The 24079-nt window shown below is 40.0% G+C and overlaps 1 protein-coding gene and 1 pseudogene across 6 annotated transcripts in view; both read left to right on the top strand.

Moving 5' to 3' along the window:
* Positions 1-24079, top strand: part of KALRN (kalirin RhoGEF kinase) — a 963226-nt gene that overhangs the window by 309870 nt on the left and 629277 nt on the right. The gene's annotated exons all lie outside the window — the stretch shown is intronic.
* On the top strand, positions 6286-22781 carry LOC140508835 (ceramide glucosyltransferase pseudogene; annotated as a pseudogene).

Raw genomic sequence — 24079 nt, 5'->3', positions numbered from 1 at the left:
TAGGGGGACCTGAGTTCAAATCCAGCTGCAAACACTTAGCTGTGTGATCTCAGCCAATCACTTAACCCTGTTTGCCTCAGTTTTCTCATCTGTAAAATGAGCTGGAGAAAGAAATGGCAAACCACCCCAGTATCTTTGCCAAGAAAACCCCCAAATAGGGTCACAAGGGTCACAAAGAGTCAGACACAACTGAAAATGATTGAACAACAACATGTATATCATTATTTATCATAAATGCTAGGAGATTAAACTGGAGATCTAGGCCAATAAGGACAATAACTTTTGAAAGCCAACGTATAGGATGGGAACAGGGTAATGGACCTGAGTTACTAGATACCAGTGACCTGTCATTTTGAAAATGGGTTTGTACGTAGGAGCAAAAACCTATGCTGACCCAGTGGTGGTCATCTTTTAGAAGGACATCTTTGTCTTATTTCTTTTCTTGATATTTTTAAAGAAATATTAAATACTAAAATAATGAATAAAAATGTCCCTAATTATTTCTTGAAGTCTTTGGACCCTGCCTCTTACTCAACCATCTTACCTGATTCTGTTTTCACAGTCCTCTCATTCTGAGGTTTTAGAAGCACAGCCCCAGGAAAAAACATTTCAGTTCCTATTGTTAATCAGCCTCAGTAACTCAGATTTGGGGTTTTGAGATTTGATTTCTTTCCATAAAACACCACTGCTCACTGCTCTGAAAGCAGCAGGGAACTAGCATATAAAGCCTGTGCTGCTTTCATATTCTTTAAGTTTCTGAAGGGTTTCATGGAAACACACAGTTAAAAGTAACAGGTTGCAGGAGGGTGAGAGTGGAGGTAGGGTATAAGTGTGATATTTGAAATGCAGGACGAATCACTGCAGTTCCCTGGACAACAATAAACAGGTTTAATAAGAGAGAAAACCATCTAGTAAAGGGAGTAAATGTGGTTGATAATTCCTAGCAATTTTAGGAACCAATAAATGCTTTCATAGTAGTAACCAAAGGATGACATATTGGGTCATGGGGTGGTAGACCATAATACTCTTCAGCAACTTAGGATCACAGATCAAAATGATATGAGGTCAAATCATAGAAAGGATCATAGAGATAGAGCCAGGAAAGACCTTTGAGATCATTTAGTCCACCATTGCCATTTTGCAGATAAAGAAACTGAGGCAGATCCTATTCTAGAGGAGATTTGCTTTACCTTTTAGAAACTATTAATGAGACAGTTAGATGATGCAATAGATAGAGTGCCGGACCTGGAGTCAAGAAGACTCATCTTCCTGAGTTCAGACACTTTACAGCTGTATGACCCTGGACAAGTCACTTAACACTGTTTGCCTCAGTTTCCTCATCTACAAAATGAGCAAGAGAAGGAAATAGCAAACCACTTCAATATCTTTGCCAAGAAAACCCCAAATGGGGTTGTAGAGAGTCAGATATGACTGAAACTACTCAACAACAATACTGATTAGAAACTATTCCCAGGAATCTAGCTCCTGCCTATGAAGGATGAACCCAAAGAAGTCCCTCAATATCTTTCTCTTCCTTTAAAAAGTAATCTATAAACACAGAGTAATTTATTTCATTGCTTATTATTTCCTTGGCAATAGTGTCTGCCTTGTATTTCTGTTATTTTGGCTGTTTAAAAGTCAAATATTTTGTTCCTATCTGGTTTTCTTTGTTTTTTTAATTTTTATTTTTCATAAATTTTTCAGAAATGTCTTAAATCTCTCTCTTTTGATGATAATTAGTCTCTTGTTTGCAGGACAGGTCATTCTGGGTCACAGCTTGACCTCTTTTGCTTTTTAAAATATATTATTCTGTTTATTTTTGTGATTTTTCTGAACAGCAGAATAATCTTGTTATTCAGATTTCTTTTCCTTTATATCTGAAGGTCTTCTGGTTGCTTGCAAAGTTGTTGTCATTGAAATTGCTAAATTTAACCACTGTGTGTCTTAAGTTTGGAGGACAGGTTTTTTTCAGAAAACAATTTAGATTCTTTTGACTGATATTTGTTGTCTGCATTCAGGAATTCTGGGCAATATTATTTCCTGCACTATGGTTTTCAATTTTTTTAAAGAAATTAATTTGTAATGTTCTTTTAGCATATATAGGGTTCTTAAGTTGCTCCTTCACATCCCATCTTCAAGATCAACTACTTTAAGCTTGAACATAGTTCATGTTTTTCTTTTTACAGTGTTGCTTTTCTCTTCTCTTCTGTAAGGTTTTGCTGCATCTAAGTGTTTTTGCATTTCAAATATGTTAGAGTTTTCATGGATTCTTTTTTCTAATATGCTAATCGAATTTTAAAATTGAGAGCTCTAAGTTTTGACTTATATTTATTCCTAATTTATTCTTATATTCCATTTATCTTTTAGCCATTCTAGAGCCTCTTATTATTTTCTTCTTCCTTGGAATTCCATTAGATTCTGTTTTATTATACATTGGTGTACTTTCCTTTGTTTTGATATATTTGTTAAGAGAGTTTTGTATGCTCTTTGAGAGTTTATTACTTATCCTTCTTCTGGTTTCAGGACCCTCTCTGCTGGCTTATCTGCATGTGAACTTACCTTTCATGGAGAGGTGTTTTTCCCCACCCCACTGCTCTTTCTATTTTTGGTGGTGGGGTATTTCCCACTCACTTTCTGATGTTTCCATCTTTACTGTTGGGTAGACCTCTCATGCTTCCTCAGTCTCTTGGCTTTGAGGGTATAGAATGTATTGGACAAAACCCCTAACCCGGATACCCTAGGGTAGAAACAATATTGGTCATAGACTAGTCTCCTTTCCTTCAGATTCACATACTGCTTTCTTTAAAAACCTCACCCTTATATAATTTAGGGAAATGAGACTATAGATTAAGTGACTTGGACCATAGATGGAGAGCTGAAAGAGGCCTTCATTCATTCATTTGCTTAAGAAACATTTATTAAACTCCCACTATGTGAAGTACAATATGCTAGTCACTTGGGTTACTGGGATATAGAAATGAAAATGAAAACCTATTGCAAAAGTGATATTCCTTTTGCAAAGGAACTCACATTCTCCTGGAGGTGTGGGGAGTAACATGTATGTAGATGAGTCAACAAAAAATATATACAGAGTAACTACCAAGTAATTTTAAGGCAGGACTTGCACAACTGGGACAGAGAGAGGAAGGGCAGGAAAGGCTTGGTATAGTCATAGGGGTGAGGAACCTGAGACCTTGAGGCCACATGTGACCTTCTAGGCTCTCAAATGTGGTCCTTTGACTGAACCCAAACTTTTGATTTGGTCTGCAGTTGAGGACCTAGAGGGCCATGTGCAGCTTTGAGGTTTCAAGGTCCCCACCTCAGGATGACCCCTGAACCAAGTGTTTAAAGAAGCTAAGGATTTGATAAAATAGAAATGAGGATGGAGTGCATTACAAGTTAGGGGCAAAGATATAAGAGTACAAGATGGAATGTCCTTTACTGGGAACATTATTTAGGACAATTTGACTGGAACATACAGTGAATGAGGAGTTATAAGGTTAAAAATCAGTCTGGAGAGATTGTGAAGACTGAAAAAAAAAGAGAAGAAAATTTCCAATTTTGTATTCGTATATTTCAAATTTGTATTTGATCCTAGAAGGAAGAGAGCCACTGAAGCTTCATGAGGAGTGAGTGACCCACTAAGAACTATATTTTAGGAAATCTATTTTATCAGCCTTTTGGAGGATGGATTGGAAAGGAGAGAGGTCAGGAGCAGTTGGAAGACCATTGTAATAGTCCAAGTAAGAGGTGACGAATGGTGGTAGTGTGGAGAGAGGAAACAGAGAAGAGGATAAATGGGAACGATACTAGAGGTATACCTGATAAGGCTTGGTAACTGAGTGGATTTGAGGGTTGAGGGAGTGGGGAGAGTTGAGGATCATTCTTGGGTGCTGAGGTTGTCAGTTTGGGTAGCTGGAAGGATTGTGGTGCCCTTAACAGCCACAGGGAGATTGTGGAATTCCAACTGCTTCATTTTACAGAGGAGAGCCATTCTGAAGTCTGGGTAGATGAGAGAACTTGGTCAGGGTCCCATCTAATTAGTGGCTCAGTCCAGACCCAAACCCAGTACTCCTAACTCTCAGTCTAGTGATATTTTTAGTATAGTAAGTAACAACTTTTCCCTCTGTTTTGCTTCTTTTGAAATGGAGCTTTTTATAAATGGTCAATTAAAAATACCCTTCTTTCACAGAAACTACTACTAAAGCTAACTGAATGAGGTCAACTCATTTTCCTTGTCACCTGTGGCCCAGGGCCTCCCAAGGACTTTACTTAGACCTTGGTTTGATCCCGGGGAACTGACTTCAAGTGGTCAGATTCTCTCTTTGGTTCATTTCCCCAACTCTGGAGCAGAAGTCCAGGAAAATCTGAATAAATTTTAGGTACGGTCCATGCCTAGGTTTCTCCAAAAGCGGGTAAGAGGATCCTCCAACTCCTCACACCAATATTCAGTGTACAATAAAAGAATCAGGTCTAAGACATCTCTTATCTCACCCAATTCAAAAAATTCACAATGCACAAAGGAATCACATACACAGGGAGCCCATGAACAATTCTAGAAACTTAAAGTGCTTATTAGGGTCTTTTCAGAAGGTAAAGATACTGTGGTATAACTGCTAAATAAATACCCTCCATTCACCTTGGACTCAAACTATCTGAGCAACTCACAACAATTATGATGTAGGGTTGGTGAGGGAAGTCCTGGTCCCTCATGGAAAAGCTCTTTCCTCTAGAAGATTATGCCACGATGCCTCTGTCTGCGTTCTCTTTTCTTCTGAGTGCTCCTTTTTCAGTCCATTTGTGGATCAGATGAGAATCAGACTGCTTCTGACTCTGAGGAGGAGTCATCCAGCACCTTGGAAAACTAGTGCTGTTTGCCCCTGCTTGGCGATCGGATCGTTCTGTCCTGAGCTGGAACCTTATCCGTCCCAATCTTTTCATAATGCACGTGCCAGATGTTGAACAACAACTGCTTTTTGGCCTAGCGCCCTGTACTGTTTCCGTCTCTGCTCCCTCCCCCACCTCATCTGTGTCTTCTCTTTTTCCTCCTCCCCGTACTCTGGGAGCAAAAGATAGGTTTGCAATCACGCTGCTTCCAGGTCCACCCTGGCTTCCTGTATAGGAAGAAAATGCCCTCTGATCTCTGATCCTCTCACTGGATCACAGCATTTCCTAGGACTTGGATTGTTTTCCTTCCCAGGGTTTTGGCACCTCATCTCTCATGTGACTGATGATAGCTCCTGCTGGGACTTGGAGCAGGGCAGTAGCCCATGCTCACCACTCCTTGAAGGGCTGGGGTGCTGCAGGAGTTCTTCCATTCAGTCTGAGACAGTGGTAAGCATTGGGATTGGAAGACTTACATTTAAATCCCCCTACTATTTATATGACCTGGGGCAAATTATAAAACCTCCAAAAGCCTTAATTTCCTCATCGGTAGAATGAGGGGATTGGGCTAGTTGGTTTCTGAGGTCCCTTCCAATTGTAGGTCTATGATTCTCCATCTCTTGCTCACACATTTGCTTGTGATCAAGAACAGGTCCAGATCGGCCATTCCTCATTTTGTAGACTTCTCCACCTTGATTTGGTTTCTTCCTTCCCTTTCTCCTGTGGCTTCCTTCTCCCACTCGTGAATTTCTCCTAGAATATCCATTTTGAGGAAGGGCCATCCCTCATTCTCTGGATTTCACCACTGTGATTCACCTTCCTTCTCTCCTTTCTCTGTGGCTTCCTTCTCCCATTGATGAGGAAAAGCCCAGAGTAGCTTTATTCTCAGAACTTTACCACAATTACATGTATCTCCCATCCTGGATTTTCACCTCCCTTTTCTGTGTTGTCTTTGTCAGAAGCCAGGGATTGTCTTTCTTTTTAGTCCCTTTTTCCCGTAGTGCTTACAACATTGCCTGGCACATAGCAAGAGTTTAATAAATGCTTGTTGACTTGACATGGAAAATAATTGCTCAACATTTTTCTTACAGGTAAAAGGAAAATGACACCAGTAAACAAGTAGTGCTTTGGTCCTCTCTTCCTAGGCTAATTAGCCCATAGGTTGAAGGCTTATTCTTTTAATTTTTCCCAATAAGTCTTTATTTTCTTTTCTAAGATTAAAATTGTATCTATGCATTTTGTTTTTTATATCACATTGATTTTCAGATATATGACCAGCTCTTTCCCAATCATCTTTCCCTTATAACAGAGAAAAACAACTAAGCAAAATCATCAAATCCATTACATGGTAACTTTATTATATATTTTAAAAAATAGCAAGTTGCATATAATGGATTTGATGATTTTACAATCTTTTTTTTCTATTCTACTATGTTATGGAAATGCTTGCTTTATTTCTTAAGTTCAAAAAAAATAAAAATATTTAAAGGATCTGATGGGGGAAACAAAACCTCTGATTTTCTTGAACTTGAGGAGAGGAGGAACAAGATCCCCTCAGTATTTTCAGAATGACATTCAATCAAGTGCTACCAGCTGAGTAGAATTAATCAAGGAGATTCTTGGTGTTAAATCTGGATCTGAATCTTGGAGGAGAGATTGGTGGCAGTATTAGCATTTAGAATTATACATGTGAGAGGCAGTGTTCTGCGGTGGATGGAGAGCAGGCCTTGGAGTCAAGAAGTCTGAATGCAGGTCTCACCTCTGACACGTACTAGCTGCATGATTTTAGCCAGGTGGTTCAACTTCTTGGAGTCACAGACAAATTTGTAAAACGATAAATTGTGAGGTTATTGAAGATTGAAGATAGCATTTCCTCACCTGGAACTTGCTACCCTGAAGATATTACATAAATTAGACTTAGTAACACATTTATTTCAGGTTATAGCTCTAGATATGGAAAGGGCTCTAAAGCTCATCTAGTCCAAATATCTCATTTTATAGATGAGGAAACTGAGGCCTAGAGGAGTTAAGCAACTTGGCCAAGGTCATATAGATACAAAGTGGTGGAAATGGGTTTTGGACTCCAAATCCAGGGTTCTTTCATCATGATCACTCTTACAAAGCACTTTTCTTTTCTTATAACTATCCTGGGAGGGGCAAGTAATGTAAGTGTTCTTAGCCCCATTTTTCATGTGAAGGAACTCAAGTCCAAGGTCACACAGTTAATAATCAGGACTTCAGTCCTCTGACTCTAAAGTCACATTCTCTTTCTAATACACCAAGAAAAGAATTTGGCGGAGGAGAAAGGGTACATACTTTTGGTAGAGGGGCTGTCCTTTGTACTGGGATGCTGAGACTAAGTGATCTGCCCCGTGTCACATACTAAAGGAATGACACAATCTAGAATACATATTCATACCCCACAAAGGTCGAGGCATTGGTTGTTCCCAGAATTCCTCCCCAGCTCCCTGTCATCAGGAACTTCTAGCAGGCTGCATGTTGGAATGGCTTGTTTTGTTTAGCTACAACTTTGACTGATGCTCAGAGTCCTGGTGTTGGTTCCAAATATATAAACATTTCCTCCTATCCTTTAGTTAGGTTTCCTCCACTTCTCCCCTCTGAACTTTCCTCCTGTTGCCCTGCCCAGACTCCAGCTGGGCCCAAGATGGGACATTTGACTCACTTTTCATGCTAAGCACCAGACCTCATTCATCCCCCTCTGCTCATTGGTTCATAACATCTGTACCAAGAACATAGGCTCAAGAGGGAAGCTGGAGCAATAGAAGGAATGCTAATTTTAGAGCACTTACCTCTGAGTCTTAAGGCCTGAGTTCAAATTCTGGTTTACCACTTGTATGATCTTTAGCAAGTCACATCACTTCTCTGGGCCTCAGTTTCCTCAAATGTAAAACTGAGGAATTCAACTCAATGACTTCATATGTTCCTTTGAGCTCTGGAGCAAGATTCTTTGACTGGACTGAGGTGTGTGGAAGAGACTTGTGTGTAGATTGGCCTCTTTCCTCAGGGATGTCATGGGCATGACTTTGAGTGTGCCTGAATGGTTTTGTGAATGCAACATTCCAAATAACTTTGAGATACTGAGACAATAATTGTTTCCAAAGGGGCTGGTACAGGTAGAAATCTGTCTGCAGAATTTTGACAAAATTCTATTTCTTAGAGAAACCTCATGGCTTGTTAAAAAAGGATGCCTCTGCTAGGAAGTTAGAGCCATTTAGGAGAACAGAGAGACTTCCTGTATATTGTGGGAGTGATGGCATCAGGTGAGAGAACACTGCTCTGCTCTCTGACCCAGACCTGCACAAAGGAGCTCAGAATTTGTCTTATGGAACAATGGTACAGGGGCACTAATCCCAGGGTCCCTGAAGGCTACATATTGACTTAGTTTTCAAATGTAGTGTTATCTACGTTTTGTTGTATCTTATTTATTTTTGTTACATATATCCCAATTATATTTTAATCTGGTTCTTCTATTTGGTAGCAGCTGCTGGTCTCATTGTGTTTGACACATTTGAGGTGAAGTATTTGTGACCCTGTGTGGGGAATTCCCCACTCCTTGGCTAAGGCTATTTCTCCCAGAACTTATGGATTTATTCAACTCCTTTCTATTTTCTTTTTTCTCTTCATTTTAGAAAAGCCAGAATCCTTTGAGTTGGGATGCCTAAGTCAGTTTTCATAGACACAGAATCATAACAAGTATTTTGGTGGCTAAGACAAGCAGCACTAAATTAAGAGTGTGTGTGTGTGTGTGTGTGTGTGTGTGTGTATGTGTACTTCTGACGTTTGTTTTAGGATTATAGGATCATAGACTTATGGTTAGAAAGGACCTCATAGGCTGTATAATCCAACCCCATCATTTTAAACATGAGGAAACAGAAAACCAGGTATGTTTAGTGACTTATCTAAGGTCACAGGTAGTAAGCATCGGAGATAGAATGTCTCAGGGGAAGGAAGAGAAGCATATCTTTTGGTAGCTCTCTAATTTAATTAGTCTTGCTACCTAGTTTCTGTGCAGCTGAATGAAAGTGCTATCAAACTGTAAATACAGCATTTTATAATCACACAATTAAAGCATCATTATTTAAAAATACCGCACCTTCTAAATTTCAGTTCCCTAAGGCAAAGCTCTGCTCACCCTGCCTTAGTTATGGCTCTGGTTAATTGTGTGTGTTTGTCCTTCATTGCTGAAGAAGATCATGCCATCAGTAAAATGATGACATTACTTGCCCTTGACTTTGTTTTGAGTGAGGGAGGGCCATGCAGGTCACTAGCTTCACTTCTCCTACAGAACCATCTGAATGTAGTGACCAGATATTCATCAGGTTGACTGGAGATGACCCAGGATGAGGCAATTGAGGTTAAGTGACTTGCCTAAGGTCACACAGATAGTGAGTGTCAAGTGTCTGAGGTGAGATTTGAACTCAGGTCCTCCTGACTCCTGCACTGGTGCTCTATCCACTGCATCACCTAGCTGCCCCATGAAAAGTCAATTATAAGTTACTTAAATAATGTTGAAAACACCAATAAGGCAATGCCTGATTACCAAACACACTATGCAGAAACAACAAAAAAATACAAATATAACCTTCTTCTTATTCTGAACAGGAAGTAGAAAAGTGTAGAAAAAATAAGTTGTTAAAATTCACAAATTTTTAAAGTACCAATAAGCACCAACTTAACACTAGTGTTCTAAATATGATTACACTAAGATCACCTAATAATCAGCCAATGTACTAGTGTAAGAACTGAATTATCTCAATATTGATATTCTTGCTATAAATGAACTCAGAAAATATAATTAAGTTGAAATAAAAAGGTTCACTTAATTAACAAGCTTTTATTAAGCACACTGCTATGTTTGGCGCTATGCTAGATTCTGAAGATACAAAGACAAGAGTAAAACAGTCCCTATTCCCAGGAAGTTTACAATCAATCAGGGGAAACAACAGGTATATGTAAGTATACACCCAATTTATACAAAATAAATATAAATTCTGAGTACTGCGGGAATCCAAGCAAAGTGTTATATGAAAGATGGTACTGGAGCTAGGAAATGAGCAATTCTGAGGGGTAGAAGGAGTGCATTCCTAGCATGGGGAATAGTCAATACAAATGTAAGGAGACAAGATAATGGAGTATAACATGTGAGGGACGGAAGGTCAGTTTGGATGGACCACTAAGTGTATGAAGGGGACTGACATATTAACAAGAAGTTCACAGGTTGTTCTTGGGCTGACATATAAAGAAATCAGTATTATCATGGGTCCTAAGGCAAAAAGAAACATAATATGAGATGCTTAGTATGGTACAGTGGAAAGAACACTCAAGAGTCAGAAGAATTGGGTTTAAAGGTTACCTCTGATTATTACTACAATTGTAATCTTGGATAAGTTAGTTAATCTCCCTAGACCTTGGCTTCCTCATCTATAAAATGAGAAGGGTCGAAGGAGATGGACTCCAAGATCATATCCAGTTTTAGATCTATGATCCTTTTATCATAACAAAAAAAAAGACTACCAAGAAGATAAATGCAACTCAGGCACTAACTAACACTTTACATGAAAGACAAGGAGACATAGTTAGAAGAGGGTGGAGACTGGAAAAGGGAACAAACCAGGATAGCCAGCACCAGCTCAGGAAAAGTATAAGCCATGGAGGTCAAGAGAAGGTTCAACTAAGAAAAGAAGCACAAACTCTGCTAATAAGGCTGAAGCTAACAGAGGTAGAAATGAACACAAACTCACCAAAAAAATGAAGCCAGCCTGCACTTTGAACAGAGATATCCAAACCAGTTCCTTCCACTAATGCAGATAAGCAAGTCCTAAGTTTCTGTAACTTAGAGAATTGACTGGGAGACTGATAAAGTGATGTGTCCATGGTCACACATCTATTATATGTCAGATGTTGAACTTAATAACTTCCTGACTCCAAGGCCAGTACTCTATCCACTAAACCATGTTGCTTCTTAAAGATTAACACATAGTTGGAAAAAAAAATCATATACTTTATCACTACTAAAAAAAAAAAGTTATCAACTACTGACTCACATGGCTACTTTCTAATCACTACAAAATTTTAAGAGAGTCACTTACAAACACATCCAGAACATGCTTAATAAAAATATGGAAAGAGAAACAACAAAAGGGCTTTGGCAAATGACATTCTGCTCTGGTTAGATAGGTAACTCAAGCATATAGGATTTCACTGACATTGGAATTCCTTCCACCCCTCTGTCACTGTTAGTAAATAAGTATGAGACAGCTTCACAAGGGCCAGAGAGATTGTGACTCACCCATTTTTACCTAGTTCGTAAGTATCAGAAATAGAATTGAAGTCCAGGTCTTTTTTGATCCAGACCTAGTGTACTCCCCATTATGCCATGAAGACAGAAGACGGTCCTTGAAATTCGAACTTACCATTTCTTTCTTTGCTCAGATGTATAATGTGACTAATTACCATTATGTAATGTGACTCATTTTTTAAAGCAAATATTATGAAGCAAAGTCTTGTTCATGTAGCATGATTCCAGGAGAGGGCTGAGAGGATTGGTGAGAAGAAGAGAGAGTGGCCCTGGGGTTTGTCTGGAAAGAACCAGTAACCAGGAATACTGAGGTGCGAAAAGCTATAGAGGGAGTTTTCTTTCTCTTTCCCTACTGAAAGCTAGGATCAGGGTTCTGCTGTTGTCTTGTTTTCAGATTACTCCAAAGGAGGATATTGGTAATCCACAAAGTGGTATCTTCTTTTTTAAGATTTCCTATTTCCTTCCTTCTTTCCTTCCTTCCTTTCCTTCTCTTCATTCTCTTCCTTCCTTCCTTCTTTCCTTCCCTTCCCTTCCCTTTCCTTCCTTCCTTCCTTCCTTCCTTCCTTCCTTCCTTCCTTCCTTCCTTCCTTGCTTCCTTCCTTCCTTCCTTCCTTCCTTCCTTCCTTCCTTCCTTGCTTCCTTCCTTCCTTCCTTCCTTCCTCCCTTCCTTTTCCCAAAACTTTAAACCCAGTGCACTCTGAAGCCCATAGACTGCACAACAGTGGGTCCCTGCCCAAGCTCCATTTAATGACTGACTTACCATGATTATCAACAGTAAGTTTCTGTTCCCTCCCAGGTTGAATTAGTTATTTTTTTCTTTTGTTCATTAAAAGGGCCATTCTCTGACTACTTCTTAAAGAGGCCTATTCACTCAGTGGGTATTACCTCCCTCTAAGTGAGTACCTGAAAAGGCCAGTCTAAGAAGGTCAAGGTCTCCCATTGCGTCCTGGGCCATCTCTAGTCATCCTGATGAACACCTGGTCACTTGATCCCAGATGGCTCAGAAGGAGAAAGTGAGGCTGGTGACCTTGCTCAGCCCTCCTTCATTCAAACCGAAGTCAATTGCAAGTCATGTCATCATTTCTCTGATGTCATGGTCTTCTTCAAAAATGAAGGATGAACACAAACCTCCTATTTAAGTAGTATAAATAGCTTCTATGTACAAAGTTATTTGTGGGGAAGCTCGCGTCATATTAGATAGAGTGCTGGGCTTGGAGTCAGGAAGACTCATCTTTCTGACTTCAAATTCTGTCTCAGATACATACTAGCTATATAATCCTGGGCAAGTTACTTAACCCTACTTGCCTCAGTTTCCTCATCTTTTAGTTTCAAAGCAATGGACGTTGTACCTGACTCTGGTTGCTGTTTCATTGGTGTCTGTCTCTCTGTGACCTCACTGCAGATAATAATGTCTTTCATATAATTCTCACTAATGCAATCTTACCTGCTTCTGAAAATGAAACATTTGAAAGTGCCGAGGACTTTGGTGGTGAGAACTTTTCTTCTGGTTCTTCAGTAGGTGTGGCTGTAGTACCTATAGAAGCAGTGGCAAACTTAGGTAATTTCCTACTCTCTGCCCCCCCCCCCCCATAGCATTACTAGATTAATAAATCAGGGAAATTCTATAGACACAGTATCCCTGGACATCATTGAGCATTCGACAGACTTTCTCATGATATCTTTGTGGATAAGTTGGGGAAAATACGAACTGGGTTCAGTTAAGTGGATTAAGAGGAGACTAAATCATTTGACCCAAAGAGCGATGAATAATAAATCAATATCACCCTGTAGGCATGCCCTCTCTTGGCATGTCTCTGTTATCCCTCCTTGACTCTATCAGTTCAACATTTCTCTCAATTACATGGGTGAAGGAATCAATGCCATTTTTAAAATCATACATATGGAAGCAAGAAAGTTGAAAGGGGTAACTAAATGGGGATTAAACAAAGTCAACAAACGAAAACAATGAGCCACCTATAATATGATGGCACCAAATAGGGAAAAATGTAAAATGTTATATTTGGGTTAAAAATCAACTACACAAGTACAAAGTGGAGGAGCCTAGCCTAGTAAAATTTTTGTGAATAAGATATGTGGGGTTTAGTGGACTACAACATTAATATAAGTCCAGAGAAAAGCTAATGGGATCTTAGACTGGATTGATGAGCATGGTATTGAGAATGATGGAGGCTTTTGTCCTATTGTCCTCTGACTTTGGCATATCACATCTAGGGGCTAGATCTCATGCCACATTTAGTTATAGCATTTCTAGAGAAGAGGTAGAAGTAGCTCATGGCTCAGTAGGTAGAGCACTAGTTCAAATTCAACCTCACTGTGACCCTGGGCAAGTTACTTAGCTTCTGATTGCCTGTCAAAAGGATCCACTGGAGAAGGAAATGGCAAACCACTCCAGTATCTTTGCCAAGAAAAACCCAAGGACAGTTGGTTCACAGGGTCACAAAGAGTAGGACACAACTAATTGACTGAACAACAACAAGAAGAGAAGAGTCACCCAGGATAGTGAAAGCACGTGAAGCCTTGCTATACTAGGCTCAACTGACTGAAACTAGAAATGTTTAGTTTGCAAAAGAGAAGACCAAAGGGCACCATGATATATACCTTCGAGGTCTTTGAAGATTTGTCATAGAAAGAGGATTAGACTTAGGTTACCTGTTCCCAGAAGGCATAAACTGGACCAATGGGTGGAAATTGCAGATTTTGGCTCAATCTGGAGAACAGCTTCCTGGTTCTTAGAGAAATAATGGAATGGAATAGGATCCCTTGGTAGGAAGCAAGTTCCCAAGTAATGCTGTTCTTCAAACACAGTCTCAATGAGCACACTTTAAGGGTATTGTGGCAGGGTTTCCTACTCAAGTAGAGTAGGACTTAGACTTAATGATTCGGTAACATCACAAAATAAATATCTACGTGCCATGAGAAGTGCATTTATGAAAATAACACTAAATCATGTTACCCTATATGGTCTAGGTGTTAGTCTAACCTTTGGAGATGAGTGAGAGTTAGGGCTGGACATCGCCAGAAAGTAGAAGGCAGCTGAATACCCCAAGTGAATATGCAAAGGCTTGAATCAGGAATTCTCAAGTCCAGAAGGTTTCCTGGGTTGTCAGTCCCTTCCTAAGCTTGAGTCCAGGCCCCAAGAGCTCACAGAAAATCCTTTTAGAATGGCATTCTGTTTATCACAGGTGCCCCCCACTTACTGGAACAAAATAAAATGAAAAAGGGGCAAGGGGAAGGAAAGGAGAACCCATCACAACTCTAGAAAAAATTGTGAAATTTGCATTTTATCTATAACTTCTCTGCCCCTCCCTTTCTGATGCTTCTCCTCAAGTACCTTGATGCAGCTCTGCAGCTTCCCAGAATCTCTCCCCTTGTCCTCCCTCTCCTCCTCACATGATTTGCTATGTTCTTGGTCTGTCATTTCCCACATTCTTCTATTAGAACCCCTCTCTTCTGGATTGTAGTGGAAGGACACTCACTCGGGAGTTCCCTGGCTTTCTTTAAGCCCCAATTAAAATCCCACCCTCTATAGGAATCCTTCCCCAATCTCTCAATTCTATCAGCTTCCCTCTGTCAATTATTTCCTATTTATTCTGTGCATAGCTTGCTTTGTATATATTCACTTATATTTTGTCTCCCCCATTAGATAGTAAGCTTCTTGAGGGTGGGAATTGTCATTTACCTTCTTTGTACTTTTTTGTATCTAGTGCTTAGCACAAATAAATGTTTGTTGATTGGCCAGAGTGGGAAGACTTAAATTCTAATCTTACCTGTGACCTAACTTGTGGGACCTTGGGAAAACCACTTCTTCTTTAGGCCTCTGTCGGCTCTTTTATAAAATAAGGGGGTTGGGTTGGAGGGCCTCTGATGTCGCTTTTCAGCTCATTGTATAACTCTAAATCTAATTCTCATTCCACTACACCAAGTGTTCAATTCATGTTCTTAGATGCCTAACTCTTCCCAACAGGATTGCTTCATTGTTGTTGTGTTGTTCATTCATTTATTCATTTACTCCTCAAATATTTATTAAATGCCTACTATGTGCAGGGCACTATGCTAGGAGATAAAAAAGATGAATGCAACAACATTTCTGTCCATAAGGAACTGACAGTATAGTAGGGGAGATATGACATTTTATACTAAAATTTGTTACATAACTACATGAGAACCACAAAGTACCATAAGATTGGATGGATGAGAGATACTAATACTTTCCATTTATATAATGCTATACAGTTTACAAAACCCTTTCCTCTCAATTACATTGTGAGGTAAATGGTATAAGCATTAGCATTCTCTTTTTATAGATGAGGAAACTGAGGCACAGAGAAGTTTAAATGACAACTTAATGCGCAGCTAGGTGGCACTGTGAAGAGAGTGCTGGGACTGAAGTCAGAAAGACTTATTTTTCTGAGTTCAAATCTGGCCTCAGACACTTACTAGTTGTGCCACCCTGGGCAAGTCACTTTAACCCTCTTTGCCTCAGTTTCCTCATCTGTAAAATGAGATGTAAAAGGAAATGGCAAACCACTCCAGTATCTTTGTCAAGAAAACCCCAAAGGAGGTCATGAAGAGTCTGACACAACTGAAACAACTCAACAGTATTTAACTTCATGCATTCATATAGCTAGGAATGGAAGAGTATAGAATCAGGTGTGGAATCTTCATCCTTGAGGCCACATGTAGCCCTCCAGGTCCTCAAGTGTGGCTCTTTGACTGAATTCAAACTTCACAGAACAAATCCTCTTAATAAAAAGATTTGCTGTGTAAAACTTGGACCCAGTCAAAATGTCACACTCCAGGACCTAGAAGATCTTATGTGGCCTCGAGGCCACAGACTCCCCATCCCTGGTCTAGATTGAACCCAGGTCTCCTAAAGCCAAAGCCTTCTTTTCATTGGACTAAGATGCCTCTCCTAGAATGGAGATCTCTTTTTTTTCCCCACATAGCCCAAGAACCTTGAGGACCTTATTAACCATGAAGCGCCTGTTCAATTCAATTCAAAACATTTGTCAGTTAGCATCACGTGCAAGTCATTGTTCTAGGTTTCAGGCATACAAAGATAAACACAGAAAAGAATAGTCCTGGCCCTCAAAGAACTTAGTCCTCTGAGTTTAGGGATGGGGGTTGGGGAGATTACAGGACTGCATGGGAAAGTAAATAGGAGGTAATTTTCGAGAGAAAGAAGAGTAACAACTGGGAAAATCAAGAAAGGCTTCCTGGAGGAGGCACCTGAGTTGAACCATGAAGAACGTATGGTTTCTGAGAGCCAGAAATGAGGAGGGAGGGCATTCCAGGCATGGGGGGTGGAGAGGATGACACTTCTCTACATTCCCAGCCTTCTCATTCCACCAAGTTGTGCCTTCATTTTAATTTTTTCCCCTTTAGTTACCTTCATGTAAGCCAGCCTGAGCTCTAGATCTGAAGAAGCTAGGCATAAGCTGTGTGGGATTCGTCAGGACTGGGCTGGCTCTTTGCTGGAGTGCTACTTGTGGTGAATTTCTCCATCACCACATGGGACCAGAAGCTGATTAATTTTATATTTATCCTGGCAGCTGTTTCAAGTGAGAATCTGCCAAACATTGATATGGATATGGTAAATCTCGGATGGCATCAGAAGAGGAGGGCAAATAGGGTCAAGACAGTTTCTGAGCCTGCCAGAGCCTCTGCAGGCACCTCTGGTAGGGTGACCCATGCTCCTCTCGGGCAGGAAGGTTAGTTTCTGAATCAGCTTGTTGCTGGGTCCTCACTCTTGTTGATTTGATTCATGCTTTTCTGAGACTGTTTTTGCCAAGGGAGTTTTTTCCTTAATAGAATAAAGACTTCAGGAAATGCTCTGCTCAGAGAGCTAGGAGTCCTGGGTCTTCATCCTGACACTGTCACTAAATCACTATGATTTGGGGAATGATAGTTGCCATTATGTACCTCTTCATCTCTAGGTATCATTATACAATATATGAAGTTCTGGACTTGGAATCAGGAAGACCTGAGTTTGAATCCTGCCACTTAGTTTCTGTGTGACCCTAGGCAAGTCATTTAGTCTCTTTCAGCCTTAGTTTGTTCATCTGAAAAATGGGGATAATATTAGCCACTCCCTCACAGAGTTGTCCTGGGGATCAAATGAAATAATATATGTAAAGTGCATTATAAATCTTAAAGGGTTATGTAAATGTTAATTATTGCTATTGTTACTATCCCGGAGTGTGTGGATCTTCAGGGAAGAAGAGCACCTCTGATCTGAGGGCTTGCTGAACCTTTTACAGGGCTGCTCCTCCATCTTTGCTATATATCTGGCACTCAACTCTCACCTGTGCTGCAAGAAGCTGTAGCATGGGGACTGGCCACATGACGGTAAACTGTCTACCAAGATGGGCTAAAGCAGGGTTAAGAGTAACCAACTTGCCACAAGCTCATTGGTGAGTTTATGAGTTCCAAGCATGTGAAGACTTCTGCCTGGTGGAATGTGTGGATGAGAACACTGTTCCACTGACCATGAAGGAGGCGGAAGCAGGCGCTATGGAGCACTTAGAGCTTGGTCAGACATCGAAGACACCACGCTCACTCACTGCATTCGGGGCCATCATCAGTCACCCTTCTTTGATCTTGTCATTGGATTTTGATGACTCTGGAAGAGAAAGTGAGACTGATGACTTTCTCCAGCTCTGCCTTGCTTAGACCCAATTCATGCAGGAGTCAAAACATCATCCAATGATGTCTTTGGTCCTCTGAAAACAAAGGTCAAACAACAACATATTATTATTGCCCTCACCCCTCCGGGCCTCAGTGCCCTAGTATTTAAAAGGAGGAGGCTGGACATCATGATGTCTTCCAGTTCTCATGCTCTAGGATCCTAACAATGTACTGAAGCTTTCTCAAAGACAGTTATTCTCCTTGTTCACTAACCACGTTGGCTCTTTGGTTTGGTTCAGAAAATCCAGTATTTGATATTACCCTTGTCCTCTTGGCTTCCCCTTCTTCCCCTTTATTCCTTCCTGCCCTATAATATAGTTGTAACAAGATATAGTCAGGAACCACAGGTTTAGAACAGGTTTGGACCTGGACATAGTGAAAAATTGGGGTGGGTAGGTTAGGGTAGAGCTAGATTGTAGAAGACAGTAAATACTGGGCTGAGGCATCTGGATTTAATTCTGTAGCCATTGAAGGCTTCTGAATAGAAGAATGAAAGGATTTTTTTTCTTACAAAATGGTTAAATAGACAAGAAATGAATGAGCCTAGTCTGGGGTAATTTCCCATCATTGGTTGCCAACTCTTTTCGGCAACCTGACCAACAAAGTCCAGTTCCTTGACTCTTTCCTACTACCCACAGAAAGAAACAGATTAGCAGGTCTCTCTTCTCCACACCCTTTTCCCCACCTTCTTTCCCTGTCCAGGGGGAACCCACTCCCCCAGTAACACATGAAGAAAGAATAGATATCCCTTATGCCTGCACCTAGGATGCCAATCCAGAATGGGAGAAATAAAGAGCCATTTGAGTAAAGGCACAAGATCATCCATAAATGTCCTACCTAAAAAATCATGCAGATTTTCCCCTCTGCAAAGTGGAAAAGGAGGTACTTGTGAGGTCAGCAGCATCAGAAGAGCTTTCCATGCTGGTAGACCTAGCTGGGGAGCTGTAATTGATGGACCCCCTGATTGATGAACTTGGTGATTGGTGAGAAGCCCAGGAAACCCACAGGCCAAACTACATAATCAGGTAGGTGATTAGGAAGCCCACCTTTGTTCTGTCTGCAGGGAACTGTGGGTCATAGCTCTATGACCTAAGCCATAGCTTAGTCATAGTCATAGCCATAGTCCATAGCTCTGGACCTAAGCTAGAAAGTTAGTTAATAACTCTGAGAAACCTCTAAATGGGTCCATGCAGTGGAAAGGACACTGGCATGAGTAAAGCAGGAATATGAAGAAAATTGCCAACCAGCATGAAAATTGCCTAGAACTGGATTCAGAGGTTCTAAATTATGACTTGTGGTTCTCCCTTCTCCTGCTCTCTACCCAAGACCTTCAGCCAGAAAGGGTCCCAGAGTGTAGACCAGAGCTGAATCTACAGGCAGAACTTTAGTAGTTACATCTTCCAAGAAATTGAGCAAATATAGAAGCTTAGACTCTACTTCAACCTACCAGAGATCTTTGTGGTCCCTTTCACAAAACTGACTTGTTTTTACCTCTTATCCTTTATTTCCCTTGGGTGGCATTCTAGGGATTTGGTCCCAGCATCTAGCTCTTAAAACAGTCTTAGTTCATACCTGAAATATGCCCAATCCCCCTCCAAAAATAAATAATATCTTCCCTTCATACCAAGGTGGGGTATTTCTTTTCCAGCAAAACAAAGGTCCAATGCACCTTGGGAAATTTGTCTGTTTTCCCCCACTAGGACACTAATTAGATTAACAGCATTCGCCTAGGTCTGCCTCTGGGTCTTGTTCCTCATCTCCTGAGCTAGTGAGAACTTCCTAGAGAATATTACCACCCAATTTCTACATTTTGTTGTCAGGAGTTATTAGTTAATAACATGTAAGTTGCTACCTGACAGGCTGTAGCCTGCTAATGACTGCCACATTTAGACATTGGGATAGTCTGTTAAATTCCTGCTGGTGCAGGAAGCAAGTAAATATTTGTTGTGAGAGACAAAACAGAGAAGGAAATTTCCCATGTGAACCTAACAGTGGCAGGAATGAGGGCAGCAAGAATAACTGGAATGGGGATTAAGGAGGACTGTGGCCTCTAAGAAGAGAGGCTCCCTCTCCCTCTACCCCCATGTACAACTCCTGCTCAGCCACTAATGCCATTCTGCCCAGAGGCAGGCCCCAGGAATGGAGAATATTACTTGCGGACATATCAGAGAAATGACAAATCAAGACAAACTTTGTGGATTCTACATAGAGAAAAAGAAGAAGACTCCTAGATAGTCAGAGGCTGAAGGAACCCTAGAAATCTGGTCCAAACTTCTCATTTTAAAAATGAGAAAACTGATGCCCAGAGAGGGTAAATAGTTTGTCTGAGGTCACAAAGAAGAATCATGGCAGACTAGAGATTAGAACCTGGTTCTTCTGAGTCTCATCCCAGAGACACAGTGCCCACTTTGGTGGGAGCAAAGGAATAAATAAAGGATAATGTCATAGTTTCTTATCTCAAGGGGATGTCCTTTGAATTGTGTCTTTACTATTAGCTACTGCTACCAGGCAATTTGTAGTGTCCCTGGTTTGGATCCAGGCATGATATTTTTAAATATGGGCAACTCTAGATTAGAATAACCCCAAATATCACACCAGAGTAAAATTTTTATTAAAAAATAGTTAATTCAGAATAACTTAATTCAATTATCAAACAATTGAATAGATCAAACAAATCAAGAAGTAAGGAGGTAGGAAAGAAACTTCTAAGTACCACAGTGGTACACTCTGTCTCTTCTTAACTGTGAACACTCTGTTTTGGCCCTCTTTCAGACTCTTTTTAGCTATTCAAAGAAGTAAAAGTTTGGCTTTTGAACAATATGTTAGTACTTCTTTCCTATTTATTAAGAACAATGAGGAGTGTGCATAGGGTAGAAAGGGAGTGGAGTGTCAGGGAGCAGGAGCTGGAGGAGCAGTCGCACCCAGCCTGGCAGGAGGATGAGACAGGGTGGGAACAAAACCATGTGAGGAGCTCATTGGAACATGCGAGCAGCAGCATCAGGAACAGGGGTTGTCAGGGGGTGGTTGACCCGCACTAGAGTGATGGTCCTGGCTGGGTTGTCCCAGTGATGGCAGTGGTAGACCTGACTCAAGAGGAAGTGGCTGTTCTGGGGATCACCCTCTTCATCTTGCTGTGGTTCATGTATTTCATATCAATTATCTGCATGTTTTTACATCTCAACAAGAAGACAACAAACATCTGTACAACTAACTGCTTGCTATTACACTTCTGAAACCATTGCAGGGTATGGATCTTAATCAAAGAACTAGTCTTTGAATTGGATTATTCTAAATATGAAGTACTCCTTTGGGTACAAGATCATGATGATCTAGCCAGTGATATATGCAAAAAGCTTCTTGGAAAATACCCAAATGTGGATGCCAGACTGTTTATAGGTGACAAGAAGGTTGGAATTAATCCCAAAATTAGTAATTTAATGCCAGGATATGAAGTTGCAAAATATGACCTTATATGGATTTGTGACAGTGGAATTAAGAGTAATTCAGACACACTGACATGGTTAATTAAATGACAGAAAAAGTGGATTGGTTCATAGTTTACCTTACGCTAAAGAGAGACATGATTTTGCTGCTATACTAGAATAAGTATATTTTGGAATTTCACATGGAAGAGCCTATATCTCAGCTAATGTTACTGGATTCTAATGTTTGGTAGGATCATTGTGTCTGATGAGGAAAGAAGTATTAGATCAAGCTCGAAGATTTATAGCTTTTGCCGAGTATATTGTTGAAGGTTAGTTTATGGTGAAAGCTATAGCTAACCAAGGTTGGAGGTTTGCAATGGCCACCCAAGTTGCAAGGCAAAATTCTGGATCCTATTTCATTTCTTAGATTCAATATAGAATGAACAAGTAGACCAAATGATCCCTGCAACAGTAATTTGTGAACCAGTTTCTGAATATTTTGTTGCCAGTTTAACTGTTCAATGGACAACTCACCATATATTTCGATGGGATGTCATGGTATTTTTCACGTCATTGCCTGGCCTGGTTTATATTTAATTATATAAACTCAGGGATATCAAGGGTGGCCCTCTATGTTTTTTTCAAAACTTAAGTATGCAGCAGCTTGGTTCATCCAAGAATCCATGTCTGTCAGCATTGTGGGACCCTACTACTACAAGGCAGCGAATAGGATGCTATAGAATACATCATGGAGGCATGGCAGAGGAAATACTTGATATATAATCACAGCTTTTTGACTGATTTAAGAAAATCAAAAGATATGATTTTAGATACAAAATTTTAGGGCAAGAAATCACTATTTGACAAAATTCGCTGAGAAAACTAGAAAGCAGTTTGGTAAAGACTAGGTATTGACCAATATCTCACACCGTATACTGAGATAAGGTCAAAATGAGTGCATGATTTAGATATAAAGGGTGATATCATAAGCAAATTAGGGGGGATGGAATATTTTACCTGTCAAATTTATGTATAATAGAAGAATTTATGACCAGACAGGAGACAGAATGCATAACCAGATGTACAATGGATGACTTTTATTATATCATATTGCACACAAATGCAAAAAATCCCAACAACAATGCAGCCAAGATTCAAAGGGAAGCAGGAGACTGGAAGAAAAAAATTTTATAGCAAGTTTCACTGATAAAGGCCTTATTTCTTGAATATATACAGAATAGGGTAGAATTTATAAGAATATGAGTAATTCCCCAATTGGCAAGTGGTAAAAGGATTTGAGCAGGCAGTTTTCAGAAGAGAAAAATCACAGCCATTTATAGTCATATGAGAAAAAGCTCTAAATCACTGTTGATTAGAGAAATACAAATGAAGATAACTCTGAGGTACCACCTCACACCTCTCAGATTGACTAATATGACAGAAAAGGAAAATGACAAATGTTGAAAGGGATATGGAAGAACAGGACCTCTAAAGTACTGTTGGTGGAGTTGTGAACTAATGCAACTATTCTGTGTATAGTTTTTGACTCTGCAATACCACTACTTTTTGTAGCCAAAGGAAAGGGACTGATACGTACCCAAAATATTTATAACAGCTTTTTGGATGTCAAAGAATTGGAAATTAAGGGGATGACCACCAATTGAGGAATGGCTGAACAAGTTGTGGTATATTATCACGTTGGAATAGTATTTGTCTTATAAGAAATGATGAGAAGGATACTTTCAGAACAAACCTGAGAAGACTTACATGAAATGATGCAAAATGAAATGGCAAGAACCAAGAGAACATTGTACATCGCAACAACATTGTACAATGATCAGTTGTGAATGACTTAACTCTTCTTAACAATACAATGATCTAAGACAATTCTGAAGGACTTAGGATGAAAAGGCTATCCACCTCCAGAGAAAGAATGAAAACACACTTTTTAAAAAACTTTATCATCCTTCGGTTTTTTGGTCTGTTTTCTTTTGCAACAGGCTAATATGGAAAAGTTTTGCATTATTGTACATTTATAATCTATATCAAATTGCTTTCCTTCTCAAAGAGAGGGGAGGGGAGAAATGGAGGAGAGAATTTGGAACTCAAAATTTTTAAAAAATGAATGTTAAAAAAATTTGTCTACATGTAGAGAAAAAACTAGAGAAAAATGTAACCCCCAAATAAATAAAAGAAAAAAAGAATGATGCCCTGAATTCACCTGGACTTATTCTTTCTTGGGTATAAGAACAGCTAACCTCTTCTCAGCTCTTCTGTTTTCTTCTAGAAAAGCCTAACACACAATTCCATTTTTTTTCCTTTGAGTGTTATATGAAGGTACATGATGCAACTGGGTGTACCTTAGCCTTTTCCAATTAGTCACATTCCCATATAATTTCTTTATGCATTGGGATAATAAGGCAGAGGTGTGAAACATGTGACCTACAGGCCTCATTCATTCCACCACACTCCCAAGTATGGGCCAAACCATATTAAAATGTAATTCTTATGTGATTTCAATGTGTTGAGGTACTAATAAGACAATAAGCATATACACATTTTGTATGTTAGTTTGCAAAGTTGTTATGTGGTCCACCAGGATCTTTATGTATGGTTTAGTGGCCCCTGTGTCTATTTGCATCTGATTCTCCTGTACTAGGAGACTGGATGATGGAAAGGAGTGCAGGTGCTACCCTCTGCAGGATGCGAGATTCCCTTTTCTACCAACATGAGGATCAACTGA

This window comes from Notamacropus eugenii, chromosome 5 (genome assembly GCF_028372415.1).
Source record: "Notamacropus eugenii isolate mMacEug1 chromosome 5, mMacEug1.pri_v2, whole genome shotgun sequence".
In the NCBI taxonomy this organism is placed as follows: Eukaryota; Metazoa; Chordata; class Mammalia; order Diprotodontia; family Macropodidae; genus Notamacropus; species Notamacropus eugenii.
Note: the sequence above shows the minus strand (reverse complement) of the source record. Positions and strands in the feature narration are given on the sequence as shown.